The sequence below is a fragment of the Phalacrocorax carbo genome, chromosome 3 (assembly GCF_963921805.1).
Source record: "Phalacrocorax carbo chromosome 3, bPhaCar2.1, whole genome shotgun sequence".
In the NCBI taxonomy this organism is placed as follows: Eukaryota; Metazoa; Chordata; class Aves; order Suliformes; family Phalacrocoracidae; genus Phalacrocorax; species Phalacrocorax carbo.
In genome coordinates, this window is record NC_087515.1 from 120,798,089 (window position 1) to 120,819,028 (window position 20,940).

The window sequence follows — 20,940 nt, forward strand, 5'->3', positions numbered from 1 at the left end:
TCCAGATGTAGACAAGGAAAAGCATGATTTCTCACAAATGCCAGCTATGCCGATGTCCTGGGTTCAAAGCCCAGTGTTTGAAAGCCGTGGGGCAGCACGTAATAAGTACAGGGATTTGTATGGGACTCTCCAAGAAGATCCAAATGTCCTCTTCTAGCACAACTGTCCCTCCTGACGGAGTTGTTATCTCCATCTTGCTCCATCGCCCTCCATCAGCCTTGCCTGAGATATTAGTGGCCAAATTGACCAAAACACCTTTCCACCAAAGCTCTGCAGAGCTCTTGTTGACTCATTCCAGCAGCGTACTCCAAGAGCTCAGCCATGGACTGTAGTTTTTGTCCTGCCTCTGGAGAGTTTCAGATTGCCAGGCTCCCATCTGCACCTGGCTAGCTATCATTAGTGCCTAATAATTATTCTGTAGTCTGGTGAAGGTATGTTTAGTCAGCAAATAGCTAATTGCTTGTCTACTGGAGAAGTTCATGGGGTCATCTTTGCAGTTTTAAACAGAAATCCTAAATTGCCTATAGACAGATTGCCCAAGTCATCACGGCGTTGCTTCCACGACTGCCTGGTTTATGGTGTTTTGGTGCTTCGTTCTGAGCAAATCATGCTAGTCCTATACCTGTAGTGCTCTGACCTGCAGTGGCAACTTCTGGGCATGAGGCTGTTATCCCATGGAGACAAAGGGAATCAGTGACCTGCCTGGGAGCCAGGTTTCATCCTCGGTTCAGGAAGAGGCGTGTGATGTCTCTCCTGAAAGTGAAGAAACACTGTACTTCTGCCACAGGAATTAATCAGTGTTCTTCAGTCTGAGATCTGACCATTTGTGACCACTGGCCCCAAAATTACCAAATAATTTTGAAAACTACTTTGGGTCTGTGACCCACAGCAACAGTGATCTTAACAGCCTGTCTACAGTGCAGCATGAGGAAATATTTCCTTCTATTGACTTCAGATTTATATGCAGCATACTTCAATGGAGCACACTTATTTTCTCTTCCCCTTGGGAAAATGGGAAAAAAAAAAAAGAAATGACTGCTCCGGTTTTATTTATGTTTTCTGCAATCATAAATATCTGCATTCAGTCTCCCTCTTACAAGCAAAACAATCCAACTCGGCAATCGCTTACGCCAGGCCCACTTCTGCACTCATTGTAGTCAGCGGCCAAAATTCATATGGATTTCACAGGGAACAAGAGTAGGCTCTATATATAAGCTCTCCTTACACATCTCGCCATCTGCGCTGAAGTAAACAAAAAAAGCCCTATTAAAATCAAGCTCAGCTGGAATCAGGAGGAGGCAAGGAAATACCAGCAATCGCTAAATATAAAGCAATAAACAGTATTAAAAGGTGTTAGAAATAATGGGTGGCTTTTTTAAAAAAGTTACAGCTGCGCTATATACGACTTTCTTAAACAGGCTCATGTTGAGGCTCTTTCTTTAGTGAATACTGCATTTATTAATATAATGTGTGAAATAATCTATAATATTCATTAACAGCATAGGCAGCAATATAAAATATTTTAAATTATTGATCATTTTTCACTCCTTCAAGGAGAAAGATTTCTTCATTACAGCCCCAGCCCTGTTATGGGCTGCGTGCATGCTCAAATTTGCACCGTTTCTTTTAACAGAGAACCATACGAGCCCTGGGATTTATCCCCAAAAGATTTTGCTCTGGAGTAACAGGGCGAGGCTCTCGCTCTACAAAATAAGATGGTGCAGCACAGGCTTCAAATCAGTAAAGTACCCCTGTTTAGGAAAATATACCTGAGACAAGAAGCCTTAGGCATGTGCTTATGTGCTTCCTTGAATCAGCCTGATTGCTCTTAAGTATTTTCCCTGAGGCAGAGATAAGGTTTACAGACACAGGTCCCAAATTTGGGGCAGCCCAAAGATAATTTAAATGCATCTCTTTCCTCTCCCTCTTTTCGCTACTGAAAGAGCCGGGTTTGCGGCACATCTTATTCCTATCTGCCTTTATTAGGCTTTTTGTAAACGTGTAAGAAAAAAAAATGTTTCAGCATCCCAGATGTCTTCTTGGGTTTAAGATCTTAACAAATGAGGACACAGCTGGGCTACTTGGTCTGTGGATTTGCTAGCTGCAGGATTAAGTCTAGCTGAACTGAAGTTTATAAACCAAGTTATTGACTTTAAAAATTCTCATACCGCTTATCAAAACACACCACATTGAAAGAACACCCTTGCCAGAATCAAATGTGGTAAAGCTTTCTCAATTATAGGCAGCCTCTCCCCAAACAGCCGCCCTCACTGTAACCCTACTCGTCTCCTGCATCTACTTTTATTTCAAGACTCACTCTCCAGCCGCTCTGAAAAATAGCCTTTTCTATCTTCTATCCGAAATAAGCAGGGTCTAGGCAGCAAAAGGTTGGTTGCATATAGCCCAGCACTGAAACAGGAAACAAACAGTGACACACCAGGCACCATCCTCCCCCGGCAAAGCCCAGGCTGCCATTAGGTGCTACTCGCCTAAAAGGATTTGTTTCTAGTCTGAAGTTAGCGCGGCGCCTTTGTACATTGCTTTTCACTAAAGGTCTGATCCAGCTGCCATTAAAATCAATGAAAAGGCTCCCATTGACTTCAAAGGAATCGAGATATACCATATATTGCAGTAGATGAAAAATACCAAAGGGAAAGAAAACCGCTGTCTTTTAGTATATACTTTCAATTTTTATATAGCCTTCATCAAAACAGGGCTCTGAAGGAAAAGGACGGGAAAATTTTCCAAGTCAGTCAATGCTGAAAACTGCAAAAAAGAAGAAATTTTTTGACAAAAGCAGACACTGCCCCATTTATTTCAAAACGTATTTTTTCTGTCAAAAATTGTTTTCAATAGCAAATATGTGACTAGTTTAAATTCTAAACTACCGATAGAGCCAGGAAAGTATTTTAAAATACAGAATCTTTGGAGGCATACACATTCTTTCTGCCCACTTACTCATCAGTCGCCAGACTTCCAGCTCCACATTTCTGTGACTTTGGAGCCTTAAAAAAAAAAAAAAAAGGTTGAATATTAGCGCTTTTATTGCCTGGGTCTATAGGGAGGATCCCAGCGCCTGCCTCTCAGCCCAGTGCTCTGTGACAGATGTAAGATGGGATAACACAGATAAGAAAGAGAAGGATTTATCAGAGTACAGAAGAAGGCTGGGCTAGAAATCCAGCTATGAAGTTTTATAGATGCATATATTTAAAACACCTTTCAGAGGCTTTATATACCATTACAGTTATTGGATTTTTCATCTTTGACTTAGATATGAATTATTTAATTAGAAACTTCAACACTTGCATAACTTTGAAACCCTTCCGCTATTATTCTTATTCAAAAAATATTTGCACCTAAGAGAACTTCCCAGCAGTCAAAACTTTTATTGAAATCAGTGGCACAACTGAGGTAGGCTAGGTTATTCAGGTAATTTGGATCAGGCCACACTTTGGTTCAGATTACATCTGTCTTTCCTTGAACATAGTGACCCAGCATTTGGTTATCATTTAGTGAATATGATTTTCTACCAAATGATTCCCGCTGGAATCCAACAGAAAAAAATGTTGAAAGCATCCAGACATTTCTATATTTTTTGAACACTCATTTTAATTAACACTCTTGTTTTAAAATATGTTATAATTCAGTGTCTCCAGCAGGTCTTTCTCTTTTTTTTCCCCCAGTAGACTACTTTGAAGGAATCACAAGCTGCTGAAACCCTACGCAGGGCATTTGTCCGTTATGGAAAGGAGATCACAAAAGCATTTCACTTCCTGCTGCTCAGACTAAGAACAAGTCTGTTTCTACCTCACACGGTAGGGCTGCGTGTGTGGTGGGTTCAAAGGAGAATGATGGGGAAAATGCTCTGTATATTGGATGCAATTATATAATACATAGAATCGACTGCAAACACGTATCTTACCTAAGGGATCCCTGCTGACCTGCTCACCACGCCGGCTCCAGGAGGAATTCCCATCCACTGCAGGGTTCTGCAGATGACGATTTGTCCTCTTGGGTTAACCCCTCACGCACTCCTGGAAACACAGACAGGAGAGCATCCTTCCAAGGTACCTTGACATGGGCGCTGTGGAGTTGTACTGTAAATCCTGACATGCCTTTAGCAGAAGCGATTCATTCCTTAAACAAAACTAAAGGACATTCAAATGGGTAAAAGACAAAGCAGGATGTGTCTCTAAGCAATTTATATGCGCTACATTAAATTCCCAGGCAGGTGTTTTGCCATTCTACAACTGCACCATTCCTGGTGTTTTAGGGGTACGGAGACCGTTCGCAAAAAGCAGCAATTGATCTAGATACTGAAGAGTAATTAGATGATTACAGGGGTGGGGACAGGCTGGTTCATAAAGCTGCTCTAAGTTGAGATATGTCTTTTTACTCCATATAAGCAGTGAAGTTGCAGGCTCCTGCTGCCACCCCCTCCCTCGCACAGACAGCAGTGGTGCATGGGATGCTGCTGGGAGGGCAACACAAGCACCTGGGACACACATGAAGTTCCTCCCTCGCAACCACCATCCCACCACCCGTGCTCAGAATAACTCTTAAAGCTCAGGGACCCGATACAGGTCTGGGGCATTCACTGTCTGCACTCAGACTGATCACACTTTTCACAGTGACCTTCCATTCTGTCCTCTTGTGTGGGCACCAGTGGTGTGAAATCACCACCAGAATATTCCACACTGAAAGGCACTGGTTTGAAAACCATTTTTATCAGGAGCTATCAAAATATTACTGCAAGCTGGGGGAAAGCATGCTGGACATTTAGGATTTGGCATAATTTAATATATGACTTTTTTCCTTTTATCCTAGAGGGGAACTCTCCTGTTTTATGGAAATGTATCCAGCTTGACACCAGCTGGGAAAAAATAAAAGGTTTGGGTGAACGGCTGAACAGCTCGGGATCGCAGCTCATGCAGTTTGCAGGACAGCAGCCCCTGACACCGGGCAGGGAGGAAAGGGCTGTGTTAAAAGGGAAAACAATGATAAGCCTATTTGATTTGGAGTGGTGATAAATAATGAATGTGAATCTCAAGGACAAGATAACACAGGAGTTTTCACTGACCCTAATGTCAAAATGTTTCCTCTTCCCTCTGCTTCATGTCTGAGAGGGCATTGCCTTACCACCTTGCCTATATCAGTGCAGCCTCCCTGAGAAACCCAGAGGCTGGAAGTGATTAATTTTGGGGCTCCAGCCCCAGACACACTAACCTGCATGCCTAACTTTGCATGAGTAGCTGAAGACCAAGGGATTACTCCTGGAAGCCAAGTGAAGCATGTATGTGTTTCTGGCTGAGGGTTTCTGAACACAAAGGAGTCCCAGCTCCCCAGGATGCAAGGATCAGTTTTCATCCCTAGTGCCTAACAAGATATTGCTCTTTAAAACAGTCATTGGTGCACAGGAATAGGAAATATAAACGCCATTTCCAAGAGAGACGAAAATGTTTTCAGCATGGTAACAAATATCTTGAAACAGCCTGCACTGGTGAGCGAACAGAGGATTACATTTAAATTCAGCATTCTTAATGTACATTTCTAATCTTAAATTTCTAAAAGATTAGCCATTTACAGGCTGAATAACAGCTTCCGCACTCATTCCAGCTAGTATAAAAATCATAAAGGTTAGCAAACTGTATGGATCGGAATATAAACTAATTGGCATCTGGGATTAGGTAGAAATCTCCAATTCATTGGTAAAGGCTTCCTCAAATACTAAACGGAGCCCATCATTCTGTTTGGCTGTTAATAACTCAGGTGACATTTGCCATATGCCATCAAAGAGCCTAGGGTCAATATGAATTTTATCTCTCTTAAGGCCTGCAGATTCGACCTCAAATTGTGAGTCCGCAATTCAATAGCAAGTTGAGCATTCCCGTTTTTAAACAGTTTTTGAAAGCAGTGGGGATTATTTGGGAATCGTGTGATGTAAAAGTGCAAGGAAAGAAGCCACGGAGGGGTGAAAAAGAATGGAAATAAGATTTTGACACAGAACAAATATCAAAGTAGGTGATTTTTTTTTTCTGCCAACTGTGCTGAAGTCATCTTTTTAAACTGGAATCACTGTGTATCTCCAATCAAATCACATTCAGAGCAGTTATTCTAGTATGTCCCTAGCTGCATTTCCACAGTAATTTAGGCACGTTATTCATATGCTGAGTTTCCTGCAGAAAGGGAAATAAACTGGAGGATTCTTTTTTTCTGTAGTTAAAAAAGTACAGTGAAGTTTTGACCTTAAAGTAAGGATAAGACTCAATATGTTCCCCATTGTTATCTGGAATAACATTTGACAGCCTTATACAGGTGGAATTATGCCTCAGTTTCTGTCCTGGTTTCAGCTGGGATAGAGTTAAATTGCTTCATGGGGCTGTGTTTTGGATTTGTGCTGGAAACAGTGGTGATAATGCTGTTGCTAAGTTGTGGTTATACTGGTCAAGGACTTTTTCAGCTCCCCGTGCTCTGCTGGGTGCACAAGAAGCCGGGAAGGGACACAGCTGGGACAGCTGACCCCAACTGACCAAAGGGGTATTCCATACCCTATGGCATCACGCTCAGTATATAAAGCTGGGGGAGAAGGAGGGAAGGGGTAGATGTTCAGAATTACGGCACTTGTCTTCCCAAGTAACCGTTACACATGATGGAGCCCTGCTTTCCTGGAGGTGGCTGAACCCCTGCCTGCCCATGGGAAGTGGTGAATGAATTCCTTGTTTTGCTTTGCTTCCGCGCGCAGCTTTTGCTTTACTTGTTATACTGTCTTTATCTCAACCCACGAGTTTCCTCACTTTTACTCTTCTGAGGGGAGTGAGTGAGCGGCTGCGTGGTGCTCACTTGCTGGCTGGGGCTAAACCACAACAGTTTCTTATGCTTCAAAACCTCTAGAAAAGTCACACCTTGTGCAAGAGAGGACCTGAAGGATCATTTCAGCACCTGTTTCTGGAGGGGCCACCTCTCCTACCAAGAATTAATGAGATGTATTTAGGGACGGTGGTAGTCCTTGCCCAGAAAAGCAAGTTGTCTCCATGAAACTGTTTTTTGTACAGCTGCCAAGCATCCCAGCTAGGAACAACCCTCACTTCCCAACGTCTCTTGCTGCAGTGTCTGCATCCTGTGTGCCTGCAGCGCAGACCTGCTGCACCACCTGCACCTCCAGTCAGCCTGCAGTGTCCGTGCGGGATGCTGGTGGAAAGGTTATAGAATCACAGAATGGTTTGTGTTAGAAGGGATCTTAAATATCATCCAGTCCAAACCCCAGCCATGGGCAGGGACACCTTCCACTAGACCAGGTTGCTCAAAGCCCCGTCCAACCTGGCCTTGAACACTACCAGGGAGGGGGCATCCACAATTTGGTTGGAGAGTTATGTTTTCCCCAGAAGAATCCAAGCACCAAAAGCTTTTGCCAGGTCTACGATTACCATCTAAAACCAGAAGTCGATCTGTACCCTTCCTGGCATATGCCAAGGGAGGATGTCTAGGGAGGAACATAAAATGGGGAGGTTATGCAGTGACACCTTGCCAGCACGTGTTCCCCGACTCCAGCTAATCACAGCAAATGGGATTTCTTAAGCCGGAGCTGGTGCCTCTGTGTTTAGCAGCTCTCCACAGATGTTTTTCCTCTAGGAATTTATCCGAGCTCTTTCTGAACCCAAATAAAATTTTGGCACTCAGAGCGCTCAGTTTTGTGAATGTCCTGTATGGAGAATTTGTCCAGCACAAATCGTGAGCAGAACAACTCCCTCGGGCTGTTTTGAAGCCGGTGCCTGCTATTTGCCTGCGCTGGCCCTAAGTCCAGAGGTGATGCTGTCACACACCTGGAAACCCTGCCAATCATGACGCCTGGCCGAGCAGCCAAACACACTCAGTTTCCAGGAGTATGAGAGGTTATTATGGTTATTTCTTAATGCTGAGTGAGGGTCTGCAAGCCTACACACAGAGTACTCTATGAAATAAAGGGTTCCCAGAGGTTCCTCCTTGGGCCGCAGCCAGCAAACACCTGCTCACATACAAAACTCTCCATTCAAGCCAAAGGGACGACACCTGTGAGCAGTCACCCCCACGATGATACCTGTCTGGTTTCCCAACTGGGAGAAAACACGTTCCAAGCTGCGCCGAGTGACTGATGTGCTCTGTGCTAATATTTGTTTCACAAGTCATAAATCTGCTTCGCTCACGTGGTTCTGGGGTAACCATAAAACAACCGCTGAAGGTGGAAACTGCAAGAATTTCAGCCACCGCCAATGAGTGATAACTCACTGTAGTTTGAATACTTTACGTGTTACTAAATCAAAACTTAAAAGCAACTTTTAGAAGACGCTAATATTATTTCTGAGCCTCTGAATACCTTCCAGATCTCTCCTTTCGGCATTGAAAATTTTTAGCCATAACAGATACAAGCCTGATGCTGTAAAATACTAAAAGCCCTGAACTGTGGTTACCAATTGATGTGGAGGGTTTTCTGTCTGGGATTTACATCTACATGTACACGTTGCCAGAAATTAAGGTAGGTGTTCACAAAAATCATTAAGATGATTTCTGAAAATCATTAATATAAGTAATATAAAAGCAAAGCCCTTGTAGAAAATTACGTATTGTTAGAGAAATAAAAAGACAGTTCCATATTAAACACTCTCTCTAAAGCAGTGAGACTAGTAACAAACCAGCTTTTCAAGACAGAATGAAACTTAACATCTCCCAAAATACCCAGGCATAGCATGAGATAGTAAGAAATATACTTTGCAGAAATATTACTGCCTCTTCTTTGAGGAGTACGATGGAGAACTCTGAGATATGGCGATTCTTTCCAGCCACAGCACACAGGGAATGTAATGGAAAACACAACAGATAGGACTAGTTTTGGGGAACACTCACATTTACTTATTTGTGTGCAATCCCCTGGAACACATCCGTTTCCCTGACACTCAAATACGAAGGGTTTTAAGATGAAGAAACCTTGCATTCAAGCAAAGGAGGGTATTCTCCTCTTCCTCTCTGAAAAGGCTACAGGATTTATTGCATTGTATTGTGCCATTTCAAAATGGTTGTAAAAGTCTGTCCCTAGGCATAAAATCTGCTCACTTACTTTGTAGCAGCGCATCAGCTAATGAGCTCTTATTTGCCTTTCCAAATTAAATTACTCGTTACAGGTAGGAGGAATTTTGCAGTGGTGGGTTAAAAGTAATAGAGTAAAAAAAGCACATTAGGCAACTTTTCTAGTCTGTTCTAATTCAAAGGTACTTCTAACACGGACATACTAAACTCACAGATCAAGTGAAACTCTGAGGAAAAGTGCCCTTTTCTTTCACCGTCAGACAGCAGCGATGCTGCCATTTTCCTCCGCCTCCAGTGGTTATGTCATTTCTGAGATCAGTTTTCTGCTTCTTGAACATGACTTGGCTGTTTATGAAATGTGAAATCAGCATCAACAATCGGTAGCAACTTCAAGAAAAAAGCCTTGGGCTAACAAATAATAAAAAAAATCCTCATTTTTGCCCACAATGAGAAAAATCTACAGAGCTGCCACCTAAGGGCTTTCATTGCCTTCGGCACAGAAGGAATCCACATTTAGAGAGTGCAGCCTAAACATTTTCACTCACTGAGCTCATCATTTATTTTGGTGGCAGACATCCCTGTGTGAGACAACCTCGCCAGTCATCAATCCCTCTTTAGATTAAACATGAAAGGGGGTCTATCCTCCCATTAGCACAGGGGAGATGTACTAATATGGTCCAAATTAATGTCCTAATCATTCCTTGTCAGAATAGAATTTAAAATATCCCAACTCTATCGCTCCAAAATCATACAGTCTGAGTCTGATCATCTGAAAATTGGTGTTGGTCATCAGGGATCTCAGATTTCAGCTGAATTATTCGGAGTATCAGGTACCACCACACAAATTAAGCTGGGGCAGAGGGGAAGGGGAACAAAAGGGGGAAATCGGGGAACCTCGGTGAAAATCTAAACACAAGCCAGTGCAGACAAACCCCATCTTCTTCCCAGTTATTTAGTTACAGAACAGCTTTTTCCTCCGAGAGAGTGCTTGCAGAAAACACCATCTTTGCGCATACTTGCTTGAATACACACTCGTATGGGTTTTCATTCTTAGTGTTTACTGGGGCCCTGGTTACATTCTCCAGCCAATTTACTCATATAATGTGTTTTTTTCTCCCTCTGGCTACTGTGAAAGAAAGCTTCAAAAGGGATGGGCAGGAAAAAAACCCTCCTCTCGCTAATGTTTTTCTCTCCTGAATGCTGAGGAATTCTACTTCCCTGGCACTGTTCTCACTATTTACATGTGTGTAGCTGTGTACATACCCCAGCTTAGCTTACTAACCCGTGCTCCGCACAAGGGATATAGCTGAATGGTGTTATTCATAACCAAACCCTCAAACACCTCGGCCAGCGCCAGGATTTTAGTCTATGCTCACGGGGCTAGGCTTAGTCCTAGAGAATATTATGAAAATCAACCTGGCTAATTATTACTCCAAATAGCTGAGAAAGGAATGCAATGGATTCTCCAGGAAATATTATAAGAGAATCAAGATTTGGGTGTTTGCATTTGTTTGTAAATGTTCTCATTAGCTCATCCATAAGATTTACGTTCCACATGAGAATTACCAAGGTAACCTCTACAGTGTTCAATGAAAGAAGGCAGATAGATCATCACATCTCTCCTTTTGGATACAAAAGCCTCTGAATTTCCAAATGCCAAAATTTTGTGCAGAATATTCATCACGATATTGTTAATCATATCCTTGTTGACTATACAAACCATTTATAAAGTTTCACAGAATTTAAAACCAGAGCTGGGAGCCCAATCTCCTATATATCTCAAAGCAATATGTTTTATCCCTATTTTAAACCCAAAAATTAAATCACAGCTGTTTAGCCCTTGGGTGAGCAGAGTTATGTATAAAAGGAAAAGAACCTGTCACTGATGCCCAAGACCTCTGCAAAAGAACAAACGGTCTAAACGAGAAACACCTAGATGATCCCAGCATGCACATTGTGCAGCCTTCAAGATCCCTGCCAAGCTTACCTGAGGCAAAAGTTCTACCAATTTAACTATTGCAATTAGTATGACCATAAATATGAAAGCAAAATACAGCACCCAGGCACCTAGGACTGGGGAGGGGTGGGTTTGCACCAGTGCAGAACACTGGCAAAAGCCATCCAAGGCCACACGTTCATCTCTGATGCTCCAGGGAAATGCAGAAAAATGAAACAACTCCCAAATAACCAAGATGTATGTGGCCAATTTCATCCAAAAGAAAAAGTAAATCCTTCATGACTGTCTGCAAGACCTCACTGAAGCCACAAAACAAGAGAACGATTATTTGTTATAATTATTCTCTTTCCAAACCGCAAGTGTTACAAGGATGCTGCGAGCCACACCAGCGGTGCTGGTCCCCAGAGCCTCACAAGGGACTGAATAACCGGAGGAATAACAGGTTCTCAGGCTGCCAGACAAGGAACTGCCACCAATCTGCCGACACAGCTCCCACTCACACATGCACAGAAAGACATACAGATTTTTTCCACAAAGCAGATGAAAGCCTGGGTTTACAAATACATATTTAACATCCTCTTAAACATCCCTACCTGCAATAGCTTTTACAGGACAAACAGCTTTATTATTTAGGGCTCTGTGGGAGAGGAAATCGTGTCTTTTAAGGGTGGATTTGTCTAACTTAAGCTTGTAACCACTGGGTCCCGTAATGCCTTTGTCAGGCAGATAAAGTGTCTAGTCGCTCTTGGATATCTTTTCCATGGGTCAGTACCTACCTGCGGTGACCAAGTCACTTCTCAGCTTCTTCCCTGATGAGCTAAATAAGTTGAGCTGCTTATGCCTCATGTTGTCACGCTTGTTTTCTGAATCCTTTTTCATACCTTTCCATTGAACTTACCTTAGTATTTCCACATTGCTTTTGAACTGTGAACACCAAAACTGGACACAGTTCCTAACAGTAACCTTACCACTGTTGTGCACACGGGCGACATCAAATCCTCTTATCTGCGTGATACTACTCTTTTTTACATCTCAGGATTGCATTGGCCTTTTAGCCACAGAATTACAGTGAGATTTCATTTTGAGGTGCTTATTCAAAAGGAATCCTAAATCTTTCTCAAAGTCCTTGCTTTCCAAAGGAGAGCTTCCTGACCTGTGTAGCCTCTTGTCTTAATTCTTTATTACATTGCCTTGCACCTAGCTGATATTCAAACTTCTTTTTTTTTTTTTTTTTTAATTTTGACCTCTTCATTAAGCACTTCAGGTCACTCAGCAATAATAATTTGTCCCTTTATCTCTTGTTCTTCCATGTGTTCACTTTTAACCTGTGCCATCTGTAAACCTGATTCTGTATCATTTCTTTGATCAGTGATAAAAACATTTGGCCTTTTAGCGAGAACTTGATTCTTAGAGGAATCCATTAAAAAGGAGCTTTATGTAACATTCAGAGCCTGTGCAAACCAAATCAAAACTGGGAGCACACCACCATTTTCAACCTGACTTTTACCACGCATTGAGTATACAGGAGGAAACCTTCTCATACTTCGAGCAGTGATGCCACCCCCCTCACAGGGGGTTGTGATGATGAACTCCCCAACACCCGTAAGATGCTGGAGGGACAGTCTGTATGCCTGAAGCACCTGCCTCATATGTAAACTCTGGGGTAAATCAGCCCTTCTAAAATAGATGTCTATAAGTATGTGAGATCTCTGAGTGCATCCAGGCCTCAGGGTATGCTGGCGTGCCTGGCTGTACCTCAGATCCACCCCTAGGGAAGCCCCAGGTATCATCAACTTCCCTCTGATAACGTTTCTGTGGCTCTGAAGGGACCTGCTCTGGTCAGTCTGGACAGAGGAAGAACAAAGACTGTGGGGTGTAGCCCTGTCTCCATCTCGCTCCAGAGCCTAGATACGGTTCCCTCTAGAGTCAGTGGCAACCACCTCAGGTGGCAACTAGGTCTTCTGGGAGGCTTCAGCAGCACCTACTTGTCTCAGTTTCATCTCTGTAAACCTCCTTCTCGTTGTTTGCACAGCCTGGATTACCAGGTGTGTAACATTTGCAGGAAAACCCAGTATTTAATTTCGTTGAATTACATCCCTGCATTGCGCTGAGATTGTATTGGAGGTCATTTAAATATACAGAAAAATGAAGTGTAGCTGCTTAACCAAAATATTATAGTATAAATTTGGGTCTATTTGCCTCTATTAAAAGACAGAATGGCAGAACCTCCTCCCCATGCTCAGCGTGTCACAACACTGTTTCAGTCAGAGCTGAAATGAATTATTTGACAAGAATGGGGGGCACGATGTCTCTCCTAAAGGAAATGCGACTGAGTCATTTATAGTTTTTGTTCTCACTCTCTCACTTTAGTTACGCCACAGATGGCAGAAAATAGGAGTCAAACCAATTTAATACAGACATTCAGTTCAAAATGGCACATATTTTAATTCTTCCTGTATAATTATGACGAATAGGTGGATACATATTGTTACTGTTTTCGACAAACAAATCAAACAATGCAACTCCCTCTAAAATCACCCTGAATGTCCAATTCCTCCTACACCCTTCTCTGCCATAAACCAGCATAGTGAAGCTACTTCGACAAAACTCAAGCAACTGACACAATGACTTCGGAGGCAACGGAAATGCCTCTCCATGTGATTGAGAGGGACGAGAGGTGACTTTGTTAAACAAAATCTTCATAAACTTTCAAAAAGTCCCAAAGAGAAGCCTGACTTTTCTGCTATCCCCCAACCGTTAGAGATTTTCCCATAATTCAAGACAGAGCTCTAGACTGCCAATATAGTGAAATAGAATTTACTTTTATTACCGCCCATCAGAAATCAAAATCATGACTCCAGCAGAACCCACTTCTGTCTTCTGGGGAAAGTTTTAGCAAATGGTTCTGTCATAGCTAAGAGAAATCAACTCAATATACTGCTTGCTCTTAGAGGATCAGACTCTCCTCATTCCCTTGACAAGTCAGGGACAAGGAAGTTTCAGCTCACACACCTCAAGTCACACAAATCTTTATCTCGCCAGCTCCGAGCAAATGGCTTCTTAACCTTTGCCCACAGACCCATGCATGTATCTGCAAACAGTCTGTGGTCAGATTAAAAAGTGAAATGCCTGAGAAACTCAGGAATATGTAAAGTCTGGGAGTTAGAATATAATCCTCTTGTGAAAAAATATGTGAAGAATGGTCTGACATTCATGAGGTTAATATCTCCTTCATCTCTGGTAAAATAATTTTACTCCCGCTATAGGTTATCAACAAAACACTGACGACCCGCCAATCCTCTTCTCGTCTGATGATTGATTCATTCCACAAGAATACTTGCCTGCCTTGATCGCTGCCACATAAATGACGTGGAGGTGCGCAGGGTTTGGGATGCCCGAAGTAGAGGATCCCTTTCTAACCATCTCCCAGTGACAGGACCTCGTACCTGCCGGCTCTGCCTTCCCACCCCTTGTACCTGCTTTGGTTACTCAGCAGAAGAGAGAAGGTTTGCTCAGGGAGGGAGGTGTTCAATTAAATGTGATGTGTCCACGGAAGCCATTGATGTTTTTCACTAAATTCCACAGGTTAGCAGTTTTTAGCAGTTTTAATCCGTCTGAAATTTATATTTTGGCAAGTAACTCAAGCTGCACACCAAAAAATTACTTTAAATGTTGCTTCCTGCTACCTTTGGGGATTATCTTTCTCCTAAACAGTAAGGATAATTGTAACAGATATGTACAGACGAATGCTAAAAGTACCTGTGAACAGACTTTATACTTCAAAGAAATAAAAATATATGAATGAAAAATCCCTTAAGATATCTTCCTCATGTCCACTTACTTTTTCAGAACCTTTAAACCCTAAATATCTATTACCATATTTCCTAGGTATTCTACCGCATCTATTACCAGCAGAAAATTAAACCACTGACATTAGTATCCAGGTTGTAAACCTATAAATAAGGAGATCTTCACTAGCTGAAAGCAGGAGTCAGACCTTGCAGTTAAAGTTTGGATATCAGACATTCTTCTTTGGTTACGGCTTAGAAAAATGTCATACAACAGTTTCGGAGATGAAATTTCATTACCTTTGAAATGGCTCAACCTGCATCGAAAAGTAAAACTTTTTAGTAAATACTTAAAGAATTATATTTTAAATCCCTTTGAATAAATAAGCATTCCACTCCCCGAAGCACGTGAAAAGCCAGGAGATAAGGTTTACCTTAAAGTGGGAAATATTTGTGGGAACCCCTTTGCAAAATGCTGGCACCTGATTTGTCCCTGCAGTGTGCCCACAGCTAATCTAAGAGCATTGCCATCAAATATTCTGCAGACTAAAATGAAATCTCCAATAAGATGAATAGATCTGTGTGTCTTCTAATACTTTATCAGAAGATGGACTTGATGCTCTGGCAATTCAAGATGCCATTAGTTTTGATATGATCAGTAAAGACAGGGGAAGTTGTATTATTCTCATTCTAATACACGCCTTGTAACATAATGATCTATTGCTAAAAGAGGAAATCTCTTCTTTCAGTGGAGCAAGCTTTACCAGCCTCCAAAGTCTTGCAGGCTATCAGCTGCCTAATCCAAAATTGGGATTCTCACAAAGAATCCTCAGCCTGTCAAGTACAACCCTGTAACAGATGCTATTAAAAAACCCACCCACCCGTTCAAATAAAACCCTTTTCACAGAATATTTGTTTTTCTGTAAATAGATCTTTTGTTTCACCAGCATTTTAAGGATCCTTATTTTCAGTGCTATTACTTGGACGTAGGTTTGTCTCCCTTAAAACATGCACTAAATGAGAGGACAGGATTATCCGAATGCTGAGGAGGGATGTGAGTGGCAGTGCCTCGTTCCCCGTGCCAGGAATAGCGTGCCAAGCACAGAGGAATTTCTCCAGACCCAGGTATTACCCCTAATTTTTAAACAACTTCTTGCACGCTGTGACTGGACTGAACCATGACTGGGATGCCCCCAAATCATTTTTCAGCCAGCTGCCCCTCTCTACAAAGTCCACCTATAGATGCCTTTCTCTCAGAAACAGAGCAGGGAAAAATAAAAGAATTTAAAAAATTAATAAAATTAAGCACTTCCTTCTTAAATTACTGAAGTTACTAAAATAAGAGAACCCAAGCAAGAAAGTTAATATAGAATACTGTATTTTATGTAATAATATGCTTATTCTTCATGAAAATTGTGGCTCATATTCTGAGTTAAAGTGATTTAGATCTAGAATAAAGTCACTGAGGATCAAGAAGTTCTTTGAAATTCATTACCTGTAAGTGAGATCAAATCTGACCCTATGTCAGCCTTTGTAAATCGGCTATTTAACAAAATTTGAAGGCAAAACTAAAGTCAAGATCTGAACTCTATCTTCCTGAAGTGAAGGAGTACGAAAGCACCTTCCTAAAACGAAAAGCCCAGAAAATGGCCAGTATAATAGACCTATAGAGTTTCATAGCTTAAAAGTGCTGTCCAAATATTAGCTAAATCCTTACTATAAACCTGTGAGGCAGATAAGATTGAAGCACTTATGCTAAAGATAAATAAAACCTAGAACTGTCTCATATAACTGTTAAGATTTTATTAAAAATAAACAGGGCTGGTTGGTATCCTTAACCTCAAGGTCAGAAAACAAAGTACCAGGCACTAGAGGATAGCGGCAGGAACCAGTCCTCCAAAATCACTGTGTCTAATTAAGGATTCCAAAGAATCTCTGCTTTATGCTCTCTCCTGTCTCGAAGCGTTCGCCGTGAGAACATTCAAATGCCACTGGGAGACTGACATGCTACTTGTTAGGTCAACAGTCCCATTGAGACTTCTTCTCATCGGCTTTGTCGGATTCTGGGTCAACTATATATGCTGGGCAAATAACACCGCACCAGGGCAAATAACACCGAACGGGGCTCTCGTGTTTAAAAGGGAGAAAACTAAGGGGGGTGGGGGAAAAAAGCTGCGTGGAAATTGGAAGAATATGTCGTGTGTGCGCTTGCTAAATAATTCAGATATAAACCGTTCTGAACTTCTGACCCTCACACCCCACGGCGCTGTACAGGACCGGAGGTTTCAGTGTTAATCCACGATGTATTAATGACAAAAATGTACGGAACCCTCCTGTTTCAGAGCGAGGCCATGTTCTGCTAAAAGCATTCCAATATTAACGATGATGGCTGGTTTTAGAAATGTTTTAGTCCACTGCAAGAACGTATTTTCATTTGTTTGTGAGGTTGGGAGGAGAGAAGATGAAACTGCCCTTTGAATGCCGCCCCCCGCTCCCTCCCAGGCATCGGGCAGCGCGCGCCCGTTTCGATAAAAACGGGCATTTGCCTCTTTGCGCGGGTTGCGCGCTTCCCTCCCTTCCCTTCGCTTTGCTCAGCTGTCATCCGCCACGGCCGCCTCACCCTCGCCACGTTACAGCGCGTATTTCTCCACGATGCGTTTTTAACTGTCAAAGTAAGGAGCAAAGAATTTGATTAAGCTTGTTTTTATGCTCACAGGAAATATAAAAGACAAAGTGTTCTACGTGCAAAACTACAGCATATGCAGCTCGTGTGCACATCAGAAATCTCTACAAAGCGGCGCGCGCAGATACGAGATCAGGCAGAACAGAGAGACAGATGCAGATTTGCACGCGTGAAATCTGGGGTGACTCCAAGCAGGATGGATATTAAAAAAAATAAATAAGGGGAAAAAAAAAATTTAAATAGCGGCGTTGGGAGAGAACGGTACCAACCTACTCAAAGACTCCCGTGGACTTCGAGAGGCTTTGGATCACGCCCCCGGAGAGAGATGATTTAATAAAGCGGGGTAATATTTCTTTTCAACTACACGGTACTTTTGAAGACAGCTGGGAGAGCGATGACCTTTTCGGAAACACGCTCTCCCCCCTGCGCGTCCTCGCCGCCCGCCGAGGGGGAGCGCTCCGGGGACGCGGGGCGGAGGCACCGCACCCCTCCGCGCCCCCCCGCGCCGGGGGACGGCGGCACCGCCGCGGGGCGGCCCCGCGGGGCCCGGGAGCGGCGGCGGCGGCGGCGGCGGCGCCGGCGGCGGCGGGGCCGGGGCAGCCTCAGCCTCCCGCGGGGGCGGCGGCGGGGCGGTGCGGTGCGGCGTGCGGGGCGGAGCGGGCCGGGCTCCGCCGCCTCCCGCCGCCGCCGCGATTGGCCCGGCCCGCCCCTCGCCCCGGCGCCCAGGCCGCCTCCCTCCCCGGCTAAAGCGGGCAGTAGGTGAGGGGAAGGCGGCCAGACGGGAGCATGGTCGCGGCTCCGCAGCAGCCTCCGCCGCCGCCGCGCCGCGCCCCCCTGCCCGGCCTCCAGCGCGGCTCCCGGCGCCCGCAGCCGCTCGGGGCTCTGCCTTAGCGGCGGAGGCTGCAATGCACAAGCCGCCGCCTCCCGCCGCCGCGCATCCTCCCGCCGCCTGAGGACGCGGCCGCGCACCCGCGCTGCCGGCCCGGGGCCGCTGCGCCCCCGCCGAGGGAGGTAAGCGGCGCGGCGCGGAGGCTGCGCGCCCGCGGAGCTCCCGCTGCCGCCGCCAGCCGCGCCGCGCCGGGCATCGCCGAGCTGGCGGCTGCCCTGCGCCTGCGCTCGCTGCCCGCATTAAAAACTTCCTGCGTGCCTCCTGCTGCCTGGGGGGTGCTGCGCGGAGCCGGTGGCGGATAATGATGTTATTATGATGGTTTTCTCCTTTTTTTTTTTTTTTTCCCCCGGATTTTTCCTCCCCCCGTGTTGCCGTGGGGGGTGCCCGCCCCCGCCGCGCACCCACAACTTCAGGCGCTCGCCCGCGCCGGGAGCGGGGTCGTCCGCGCAACCTCCCCCCCACCCCCCCCCCCCCCACCCCCCGGTACCCCATGCGGGGGGCGGCGGTGTCCCCGCGGACCCCCGCCCCACCCGCGGGCGGCTGTCCCGGCGGATCCCCCCGGCCCACCCTCGGGCCCGCACCCGAGGCCGCCGGGCAGGGGCGGGCGCCCACCCCGCCGGCTCCCGCCCGCCTCCCTCCCGAATGCCTCTGCCAGCCCCGTCGTCTCCCTGTGCCGGCAATACATTTCCATTACTCCCCCTTCCCCTTCCCCCCGCCACGCGTGATGTGTACGAGGAACTTCTCGGCACAATATTGTTTAAATACATATATATTTTTTTTTTAAAAAGCGCTTCCTAGTCGTCCCCCACGCCGTGCCTCGCCACGCCGCGCGACGTTCCTCGCCGGCGTGGGGTTTCGTTTGGCGGCTGCTGGGGTTTTCCATGGATTTTTCTTCTGTTTCCTCTTTTATTTTTTTGGGGGGTGGTGGTGGTTTTCTTTTAACTTATCTCTGGGCCGGCTGGTGCCGTTCGGAGCACAGAGGCGCATCCCCTGGGTACCGGCTCTCGGAAGGTCTCGCTTAGGACGGGAGGGAAAAGCTACTTTTTTTTATTTTTTTGACATCGAGTGGCTGCGAGTGGCTGCCCTTGGCGTGTGAGGATGCAGGTCGGTGGTCCCCGGGATTGTATCTTCGGGCTCCTTTTCCTCCCCGGAGGGTGGAGAGAGGTCTGGAGGAAGGGAGTTCTGGGGATGGCGGTGGTGTTTTTTCATACACTTCATAAATAGTGTCAGCTCGGAGTCTCCGAGACTATTTTATTCCGCCTCCCCCCCGCCCCCCCCCCCCCCGGCTTCGTTTATTAAACTGGAGATGGATTTATCTCCGCACCACTGCCAAAAATTATGGAGCCGTGGTCGTGTAGTTGGCTGCTTTTGTTTATTGTATATTGAAAACTGTTTACAACAAAATACAGTGTTCTGGTAACTAGATTAAGGGAGATTTAATCACTTTTCCATCAATGAGGGAAAAAGACGTGCATGTTTGCTGCAGGCTTGTTATTTGTATTAACGGAAGATTATATAGAGCGTATCTCTGATAAATGAAGAAACTTTATTTTTCCTGATATTCTTCAAAACAGTTGAGCAAGTGTGTGTACACGTAGGTGTGTGTCTCCTGCACCAATTTAAACGCGTGTATCGCACTATCCTTCTGAGGTCAGTTTTGAGGTACTTTAAAACCAAACTACTGTAGCTTTAAGGTGATGCGGATAACAGTATTACTGTCTCTTATAATTAGCAATCTGCTGAAACTTGAAGTCCTCCTTGATAGATATGATGCTCTGTGTGACAGAAGGAATAGCATTCCAGCAAGCTTTGTTATTTTTATTATTTTTTGTCTCCAAGACAAAGCAACAGTGTGTCTGTCTGTCTTCTGTTAGTGTTGTATCCTGGTTTAAACTGCTAACGGCTTTATTCCCCCTCCGCCCCCCATGTGGAAAAAAATTAAGTACAGCCATATTTTACACTGACATTTATCAGTGTCAAACTTTAGTTATGCTCAGGAGGTTGTTTACTCTTTTCTGAATAACGCACAGGGTTTTTGTGTGTTGGTGTTTGTTTTGGTTTTTTATTCTTGTAACCTGTCCTCATTGTGTGTATTTATGGAAGTTGTCTTCAATTTAAGATGAAATATGGGAGCTATACAAATAACCTAGTGACCCATCCAGATTAAGACATAGTTTACATATGCTGGCTATGTCTTTCATTGCCTCATTCCATATAGATATCTTTTCCCATAACATCTATTTTGATATTTTCTGATAGAAACTGAATAATGCCTATGGTATTTTAATTGAAAATTAAATTCGGGGGTGGAGTTAACTACATCTTCTAAAATAGGAGAGTATCATTGTGATTAGTTAGAAGTCCGAAAACCATCCAGTCGTACCAAGGAGTTGTCTTGCAAGTAATGACCAGTGACACTTAAACTGGATGCATTTTTGTTCATGTTCATTTAGCTTCCTGTAGAGGGTCTTAAAGGAACTCTGAAATACGTACTGGGTTCTCGGTCTTGAAAACTGCCTGACTTTCCTGTATTTGTCGTCTCTGGTAGCTTATAAAATGTGTGCAC

General features: G+C 44.4%; 1 protein-coding gene across 4 annotated transcripts in view; it reads left to right on the forward strand.

The window, feature by feature from the left end:
• The first annotated feature begins 18,229 nt into the window (after positions 1-18,229).
• KLHL29 (kelch like family member 29) overlaps positions 18,230-20,940 on the forward strand; it is a 415,004-nt gene continuing 412,293 nt past the window's right edge. For all 4 annotated transcript variants that reach the window (XM_064448128.1, XM_064448133.1, XM_064448132.1 and 1 more), the window contains exon 1: positions 18,230-18,496. The gene's annotated coding sequence lies outside the window, so the exon portion shown is untranslated. The remainder of the gene's footprint in view (positions 18,497-20,940) is intronic.